The sequence below is a fragment of the Bufo bufo genome, chromosome 1, assembly GCF_905171765.1.
Source record: "Bufo bufo chromosome 1, aBufBuf1.1, whole genome shotgun sequence".
Lineage (NCBI taxonomy): Eukaryota > Metazoa > Chordata > Amphibia > Anura > Bufonidae > Bufo > Bufo bufo.
The window spans coordinates 537,168,784-537,178,933 of record NC_053389.1 but is presented as its reverse complement, the minus strand read 5'-3'; positions in this window follow the sequence as shown (position 1 = coordinate 537,178,933).

Genomic DNA, 10,150 nt, shown 5'->3' with positions numbered 1-10,150 from the left:
TTTCTATTAGTTACAGTTGGATAGTCAGGAAACAGTGTTATCTTTGGTTGATAATCTCAAACTTGTAAAACGTGCCACCTTTAATTTAACACCAATTCCTGGGCAAAAGTTGCTGTTGCTAGAATTGGTATTATTGGGGTCTTAGCACCTTCAGTTTTGAAAACACTTTTGAAAGAAATTCTATCTCACAATTCTGCTCCAACCATGTCAGAATAAAGTAAGTACAGTTGCCCCCCTCTAGGACTGGGTGTATTACAATCAGTCTAATGTTGGAACTTTGGGATCTGGCCTCCAATTCCTCAAAATCAGTTAACATTTGTTTGATATTAACTTCTGCACATAACTGTAATCAATTCAGTAAATAGATTTACAAAATCTTCCAAATCTACCAAAGGACGATTTGGTTAAGGAGGATTTGCGGGGTACAGGAGTTAAAATAAGACCTCACTGTCAACGGCACTTAAGGTTCAGTGCTGAGCTCTAGAGATGGCCTTGCGGTTCGCCTGGCAGTCGTTTCACGGCGAACTTTTCTCATTCGCGGTTCGCCAAACAGGCGAACATATGGCGATGACCGCTAGTGCCATATTCTTTGAATTGTGCAGAACTTTGACCCATGACACATCCAACAGGTGGGACAGAACAACCAATTGAGACATTTCAGCACATGGACACACCCCCTACCCTATAAATAAACCCAATCTGGCAGCCATTTTACATTCTGTTTTTTGCCAGTGTAGGGAGAGGTTGCTGTGTGGAGCAGGGACAGACTGTTAGGGACACCAAACACTAGCTAATAGGGCCACAAAAGTCCTTTTAAGGACTGGCATAGGTGTGCTATCGATACATGTGACATACAGAGGGGTGTGATAGACTTGTAATTTACTTTGCAACTGGTGTGATATACCTGTTGCACCCCAAAAAATTCTGAATGAGGGTCGTGATATACCTATAATATACCTTCTAACATAGAAAGTATATTATAGTGCATTTGTATAGTGCAGCAGGTGTGTACGGTTCCGCTGAGATACCGCAGCTAGATAGAGGGACAAACGCTATTGGAATAAGTAATTGCAACAGGTGTGATATACCTGTTGCCCCCAAAAAATCTGATTGAGGGGTGCGATATACCTATAATATACCTTCTAACATAGAAAGTATATTATAGTGCATTTGTATTGTGCAGCAGTTGAGTGTGGTTCTGCTGAGATACCGCAGCTAGATAGAGGGACAAATGCTATTGGAATAAGTAATTGCAACTGGTGATATAACTGACACCCCCAAAAAAAACTGATGGAGGAGTGTGATATACTTATAATATACCTTCTAACATAGAAAGTATATTATAGTGCATTTGTATAGTGCAGCAGGTGTGTTCGGTTCTGTTTAGATACCGCAGCTAGATAGAGGGACAAATGCTATTGGAATAACTAAATGCAACAGGTGTGATATACCTTTTGTGCCCAAAAAAAATCTGATTGAGGGGTGTGATATACCTATAATATACCTTCTAACATAGAAATTATATTATAGTGCATTTGTATTGTGCACGAAAATAAATGATATAACTGTGTATGAAAGGTACACGTCCCTAGTATTCAGATAGAGCAAATATTGAAAAGGGACATTACAAGGGCAAAAATAATAAAAGTTTATTTGTGCTACAGGGATGGGGGTGAATGCCTACATTAATCATGAGACATAGTGACAAATCCGTCTAACCAGCTAATACAAGCAAAATGTTGTTGATCAGGATCCAGCCAGACCAGGGTAAATGGAGGATCACTGTGTTGTAGTTAGCAGACAGACGGACTAATATGTTAAAAATTGTGTATATAAATCCGCCGCATAGAAACCAATAGTAGTCCACTGTGATTCATGGGAAATATCACTCAGTGGTAACCTATGCTGACGGACTAGAGGCAAAGTGGTATGGTCCCTAAGTTGGTTCCATCAGGACCCCACCACATACAGCGCACATCTGCCACTAACCAGGAACGGTGGTATCACTGGGCAGTGAGGGATAGTATGAGGAGTAGTTATGTGTGATAACGTATCTCCGAATAACTATCTCCGATGTGGAAGTCTATCATCACAGGTGAGAGGCTGTTGCTGCCACGGTACATGCAGCAAACAGCCTGCCCGTGCAGACTGAACTACGGCTCGGAGCTGTTGCCGTCGGGGTATATGCAGCAAACAGCCCGCCCGTATGTGTAGAACTACGGCTCAACGCGTTTCCATGCACTTCATCAGTGCATTTCTTCAGGAGCCAGCGTATCTATAACACAATCGCACATTTTGCTTGTATTAGCTGGTTAGACGGATTTGTCACTATGTCTCATGATTAATGTAGGCATTCACCCCCATCCCTGTAGCACAAATAAACTTTTATTATTTTTGCCCTTGTAATGTCCCTTTTCAATATTTGCTCTATCTGAATACTAGGGACGTGTACCTTTCATACACAGTTATATCATTTATTTTCGTGCCCAATCGTATAATTTCTTGAGGGAATGGCAGGCTTTTTGTCAGGTGGCATTAATACTGAGCAATGGATGGGTGATCCTGGAGAGGTGTTTTCTGAGAAGGAGATTTCCTTCTCCTCACAAGCAATCAGTATATCCTCAGCCTTTAAACAACTGACACGGATTTACAAGAATTTTGTCAGATCATGGTGGGAAGTACAGTCATTGGAGGTTTATCTTAAAAATAAAATTGTTCCCAGGGGCCTACGGAATCCTATTATACCAGCATTTCGTTTGAGGTCTCCTGAGTTCATTAAAAAGTGGGAAAAGGAATCGGTAGATTCCTCCTTAAGATTGATGACATTACTGCTTGAAGAAGAGAAGAAGGTGTTATCTCTCGCAGAAAGTGAGTTAAACGAGAACATCGAAGCAGTAAAGAAGTTTAACAGTCACTCCGAATTTACTAAAAAAGAAGCCCTCCTGCAGTCCTTTGTTGAAAAATATACAGCTCAACTTAAAGAGAAGAAACACTCTCTCTTTAATAGAGACACAAAGGATTTTAGGGAGGGTAAAGTCTTTGATTATAGTGTCAAACATACAGATGTACTAGAACTGGACACTGACATATCATCATCTGAGTGTGAGACTGAACAGGAGTCATCGGATAGGGGGAACCCTACACAATCCTATAGAAGACAAGGAGGTGATAGAGGTAGGGGTCAAGGCAGAGGCCGTAAGGGTAAGGGTAGGGGATCCAATACCAGGGGTAGGGGTGGTTTTTTAGACAATACTCCTCCGGTATCCCAATACCTACTTCGCAACAAGAACCAAGGCAAAACCAGACCCTAGTCTTGCCACATACTAGCTCTTCCACAAATATGGAGGAACTACAGGTTATTAACCTTTCCCCACGACCTCTCACCTGTTTGGAAATTCAAGTATTGCGTAAGGGATTGTCTTTTGTACCCATCCGTAGATTTGATCTATTTGGGTGGGTCAAAGATTTGCACCTTTTTGCCCGCAAATTGAAGTGGCGAAAATTTTTTGCCACTCACGATCGACGTAAGTGTGAAGAACTTGGGATAGATCCACAGGATCTCCCGGATGTGCAAGTGTTAACTGACTTGTATTCAGAATCTGTACGTAACCCTGGTGAGGGTCCGTTTACAACCTTGCGGAGTCCCTCTAAGAAGATGCCTCCTTTAAATGACAACACACCCATCGATATTTTTGTTTCGGTGGTGACCAACAAGCTCCGTGATGTTGACATGTATCAGTGTGGCACTGATAATTTAGCTTGGGCCGAAAAAGAGGCTCTGACTAAATTACAGAATGATAAAGAATTGGTTATCAAGCCCTCTGACAAGGGGGGGAACATAGTGGTGTTAGGTCATGAGAAATACCATGAGATGTGTTTGAATATTCTCAATGATGTCTCCACATATAGAAAACTCCCCTCTGACCCGACAATGGTTTTCAGACTTGAGTTACGTGAAATTTCCTATGTGAGAGATACGATGGATGTGCTGGCTAGGTTAAATGGCATCCACTGTGAAAAAGGTACACAGCTAGCCAGTCTAGACGTTGAGGCCCTCTACAGCTCCATTCCTCACCATCTTGGATGTAGAGCGGTCCTCTCTTTTCTTCAACAAAGGGGCGAACATCTAAGGGGGCATAATGCTTTCATCATGGAGCTTTTGGAATTCATTTTAACACGCAATGTTTTTTTATTTGATGGCAAGATCTTCCACCAGCTCAGGGGAGTCGCTATGGGCAGTCCTTGTGCCCCTACTTTTGCGAATCTCTTCCTGGGCTGGTGGGAAAGAGAACTGGTTTTCTCAGAGGACATGGAGCAATTCACTGGTGCTGTCCCCCTATGGATTAGATACATCGATGATGTGCTGATCCTGTGGGGGGCCAGCGCCAGCCTGTTCCATGACTTTGTGGCGGTGTTGAATACCAATGAGTTGGGTCTATTTTTCACCTCAGAGATCAATGAGAGGCAGATCTCATTTTTGGATCTAACCATTGCACTCAATACCACTGGTGACATAGTGACCAGTATGTATAGAAAATCCACTGCCACGAACAGTCTATTAAGATGGGAAAGTGGGCACCCGAAGGCACTGAAGAGAGGCATTCCTAAGGGGCAATACTTGAGAGCCCGTAGGAATTGCTCCCAGCTGACTGATTTCAGAAAGGCCGCGGGGGACCTTCGTGACAGATTTCGATCTCGAGGATATCCGCCCTACCTACTCAAACAGGCCTATCAACATTCTTTGAGCCTTAATAGGGATTCGCTACTATCCCCAAAACAAAAACAGCAAGGGGGTGATGATGTGCGGATCATTGGAACATTTGATAGTGCACATGACCAAGTACGTCATGTACTAACGGAATACTGGGATATTCTTAGATCAGACTCGGATATTGGCCATCTTATTCCTGAGAAACCAGCAATCACTTTCCGCCGGAGTCAGAACTTGCGGGATATCTTGGTTCACAGCCTGTACCAGAGTCCCATACAACATACCTGGCTACACAAACCTATCTCAGGTACTTTCCCATGTGGAAACTGCAAGTTCTGTGGGTACATCAATAAAAACAAATCATTCACCGGCTCTACTTCTGACAGAACGTATTTCATTAGACCCTTTGTGAACTGTAAATCCACCGGTGTGGTCTATTTAATGACTTGCATATGTGGCGTAAAATATATCGGGAAAACGATACGCGAGCTTAGACGGCGGATTGGGGAACACGTATCTGACATTAACAACTCTAAAGATACTCCTATCGCTCGTCATGTGGAGGAGTTCCACAGTGGCCATGCTTCAGTCATTAAATTTCAGGGCATTGATATGGTCAAGAGAACACCGCGAGGAGGAGATCTAGATCGTATCCTCCTACAAAAGGAGGCACAATGGATCTTTAGACTGGGGACCACTAAACCCAATGGTTTAAATGATGCAATTTCTTTTGTCCCATTTTTATAATAGTTCTGGGCTCCATTGTGGTTTACTGTGATCATTCTTGGTCCTCCTATGAATATAAAGCTATGGTTATCCCTGTTAGACCTTTTTCACAAATAGTCATTGTGATGTGCATTGGTAATAGTGGATGTTATACTATTTTACATTCACTGTGGGCATATTGTACCAGTGGTGTTAGAATCCGCTAATTTTCATTGGACAAGTAGATATGCATATTCATCTTATCTTGATGAGTGTTATATGCAATTTTATAGGGCTATCTGTCCAATACATATATGTCACCTCTGGTCATATGTGGCTATTTGATTCATCTATCTAGCCTCTTAACAGTGCTGTACTTATTTACTGATTGTTTCATGATCACCGTTTTGCATATTACACTTTGTCACCTTGTCATATATACAAAGTCGCCGTTGATCTTCCCGTTTATATTCTTACCTTGTAGCGCCTATGCGCTGACCCCTTGGACACATCCTCATCCCTCCTTTGTTGTCAGTCAACCTAGCCCATCATGCATACCCTTGCGGCGGATTGGCTGCTGGCAGGAGGTGTGTCCAGGGGGCGGGGTCCTGCCCCTTTAAATCACGGTGTTGGCGTGGCCGCCTCGCGGCCATTATAATGCCGAGACTTTGTTTGTTAAAAACAGTGCACCGAGATCTATACTAAGACTCGGGGGTACTCTATAATTAGCCTTATATGATTTGCCGTTTCCCACACTAGGGTATCGGCTCAGGCAGGCGATTGTGTTATAGATACGCTGGCTCCTGAAGAAATGCACTGATGAAGTGCATGGAAACGCGTTGAGCCGTAGTTCTACACATACGGGCGGGCTGTTTGCTGCATATACCCCGACGGCAACAGCTCCGAGCCGTAGTTCAGTCTGCACGGGCAGGCTGTTTGCTGCATGTACCGTGGCAGCAACAGCCTCTCACCTGTGATGATAGACTTCCACATCGGAGATAGTTATTCGGAGATACGTTATCACACATAACTACTCCTCATACTATCCCTCACTGCCCAGTGATACCACCGTTCCTGGTTAGTGGCAGATGTGCGCTGTATGTGGTGGGGTCCTGATGGAACCAACTTAGGGACCATACCACTTTGCCTCTAGTCCGTCAGCATAGGTTACCACTGAGTGATATTTCCCATGAATCACAGTGGACTACTATTGGTTTCTATGCGGCGGATTTATATACACAATTTTTAACATATTAGTCCGTCTGTCTGCTAACTACAACACAGTGATCCTCCATTTACCCTGGTCTGGCTGGATCCTGATCAACAACATTTTGCTTGTATTAGCTGGTTAGACGGATTTGTCACTATGTCTCATGATTAATGTAGGCATTCACCCCCATCCCTGTAGCACAAATAAACTTTTATTATTTTTGCCCTTGTAATGTCCCTTTTCAATATTTGCTCTGCATTTGTATTGTGCAGCAGTTGAGTGCGGTTCTGCTGAGATACCGCAGCTAGATAGAGGGACAAACGCTATTGGAATAACTAAATGCAACTGGTGTGATATACCTTTTGTGCCCACAAAAAATCTGATTGAGGGGTGTAATATACCTATAATATACTTTTTAACATAGAAATTATATTATAGTGCATTTGTATTGTGCAGCAGCTGTGTGCGTTTCTGCTGAGATACCGCAGCTAGATAGAGGGACAAATGCTATTGGAATAAGTAATTGCAACAGGTGTGATATACCTGTTGCCCCCCAAAAAAAGGATTAAGGGATGTGATATACTTATAATATACCTTCTAACATAGAAAGTATATTATAGTGCATCTGTATTGTGCAGCAGTTGAGTGCGGTTCTGCTGAGATAACGCAGCTAGATAGAGGGACAAACGCTATTGGAATAAGTAATTGCAACAGGTGATATACATGTTGTCCCAAAAAAAACTCATTAGGGGTAGGATATACCTACTTCCACAAAATACTGATTGAGGGGTGTAATACACCGGCTTCCACCAAATATAGATTGAGGCCTGCGATACACCAGCTTCCACCAAATATTGATTAAAGGGTTTGGTATACCAGCTTCCAGCAAATACTCATTATTGGGTTCTATATACCTGTATCCACAAAATACTGATACAGGGTATTGATATACCGGCTTCCACAAAATATTGATTGAGGCCTGTGATATACCTGCTTCCAAAAATACTGCTCTTCTTTAGCGACTTTTTCACAGGGTCATTTTGAAAATGACAGGCAGAAGAAGAGGCAGGCTATTCTGCAGGAGTGGTAGGGGTCGGGCAGGTGCACCAGGCCGGACCCTAAGTGGGGAGTTAGAAAAGGTGCGTGCGATTACGTCAAAGGACGCACCAGAGTTGGTTGAGTGGCTCACTCAACCTTCCACTTCTGCACCCTCCTCATCCTCTGTATCAGAACCCTCCTCACTCTCTACTGTGTGCACCCCCAAAGACACCACCACCATAGCCCCTCCACTCGAGTCAGAGGAATTATTTTCCTATCCATTTCCAGACCTTACCAATGCGCAGCCATTCTTGGAATCGGATGAGGAAGAGGAGGTAGCAACGGCCGCCACCCAGCGGTCTGACGACAGTACCCAGATCAGCCCAAGGAAGGTGGTCCCCGCTTTTGCTGCCTACTCAAAGATCTCTAATGTCAGTGGTGGTGAAGGTGACGATAAAGACGTGTCGATGGACGTCATGTGGGTGCCCACATAAGAGTAATAGGAGGGTAGTTTTGAGGGAGAGACGGAGCAGCAGATAGGGAGGAGAAGGAGGAGAAGAAAGGCAGAACTCACAGTGCACAGGAGGCAAAAAGCAGACTGCAAATGTATCTGGAGCGAGCCATCCACCATGCACGGTCACATCTGGCACTCCCAGGACGCCGGCACATGGCTCCGCAGTGGGGGCTTTTTTTAACTTGTCAGCTGCTAACAATAGTGTTGCCATCTGCAGCCTGTGCTGTCAACGCATAAGTCGCGGTAAGCCCAGCACTCACCTAGGGACGACTGCCTTAAGAAGTGGGAGCAGCACCATCAGAACCCACAAAGCCACACTCTCGGCGCTCCGTGTCCTGCCTCTTCTCCTTTCTCCTCCCATTTGTCCTCCACTCCACCTTCCACCATGTTGTCGCCGCGTTCATCTGGCAAAAGGAAGGCTTCCGTGGCCCAAATGTTTGAACGTAAAAAGTTGATGATGCCGGATAACCCTCTTGCCCAACGGCTGAACGCCGGCTTTTCGGAACTGCTAGCCCGCCAACTTCTGCCATATAAACTGGTGGACTCGGAGTCCTTTAGAAAATTAGTGGCCATTGGCACACTGCAATGGAAGGTCCTCGAAAGTAAATATTTCTCCCAGTAGGGCATCCCAGAGCTACATACAGTGGATATAAAAAGTCTACACACCCCTGTTAAAGTTTCAGGTTTCTGTGATGTAAAAAATATATAAAAAGTCAGCATACACGTGCCATCATTTAAAGTGCCTCTGATTAAACCCAAATAAAGTTCAGCTGCTCTAGTTGGTCTTTCCTGAAATGTTCCTAGTCGCATCCCACAGAAAAAGCAATGGTCCACAGAGAGCTTCCAAAGCATCAGAGGGATCTCATTATTAAAAGGTACCAGTGAGGAGAAGGGTACAAAAGAATTTCCAAGGCATAGACATACCATGGAACACAGTGAAGACAGTCATCATCAAGTGGAGAAAATATGGCACAACAGTGACATTACCCAGAACTGGACGTCACTCCAAAATTTATGAAAAGACGAGAAGAAAACTGGTCTGGGATGCTACCAAGAGGCCTACAGCAACATTAAAGGAGCTGCAAGAATATCTGGCAAGTACTGGCTGTGTGGTACATGTGACAACAATCTCTCATATTCTTCATTCTTCAGAAACGTGCCGTTAATGACTACCTGTATGAACTCTGCTGCAGGACAGGTTCTGGGGAGCTTGTTTTTTTTCACTGCGCCAGTGGCTGCTCATGCGCGACACATGCAGACTTCTGTGGCCATTTGATGAGATCACCAAACTGGTCAGTCGCAGCCAGGGCACCATCAGTGACATCATACCTTACGCCTTCTTTCTCGAACGTGCATTGCGCCATGTAATTGATCAAGCCGTCGAGGAGCAGGAGCAGGAAGATGAGAAAGTCGCAATGCTGAATGAATTCCCAGGGGGGCTACGTATTTTTACTGGCCTCCAGTAAAATTGATATCCAATGACCGTCTAATATACCTCCAGCCACATTATCAATTGTTCTTTTCTGTACGGTGAATCAATATTTTTTGGGGCCTGTACTCCACTGGCCTGCAGTAAAATTGATATCCATTGACCGTCTAATATACCTCTAGCCACATAATCACTTGATCTTTTTTGTACGGTGAATGGATAATGTTTGGGGCCTATAATTTAACTGGCCAACAGGAACATTGTTATACGGGGACCTGCTAATCCACCTCCAGCCACATTATCAATTGTTCTTTTCTGTACGGTGAATGAATAATTTTTGGGGCCTGTAGTCCACTGGCCTGCAGTAAAATTGATATTCATTGCCCATCTAATATACCTCCAGCCACGTAATCACTTGATGTTTTCTGTCCGGTGAATGAATCATTTTTGGGGCCTGTAGTCCACTGGCCTGCAGTAAAATTAATATCCAACGGAACCTCACGAATAGCTGCTAGCAGATGAATAGGAAACGCACCCAAGCGG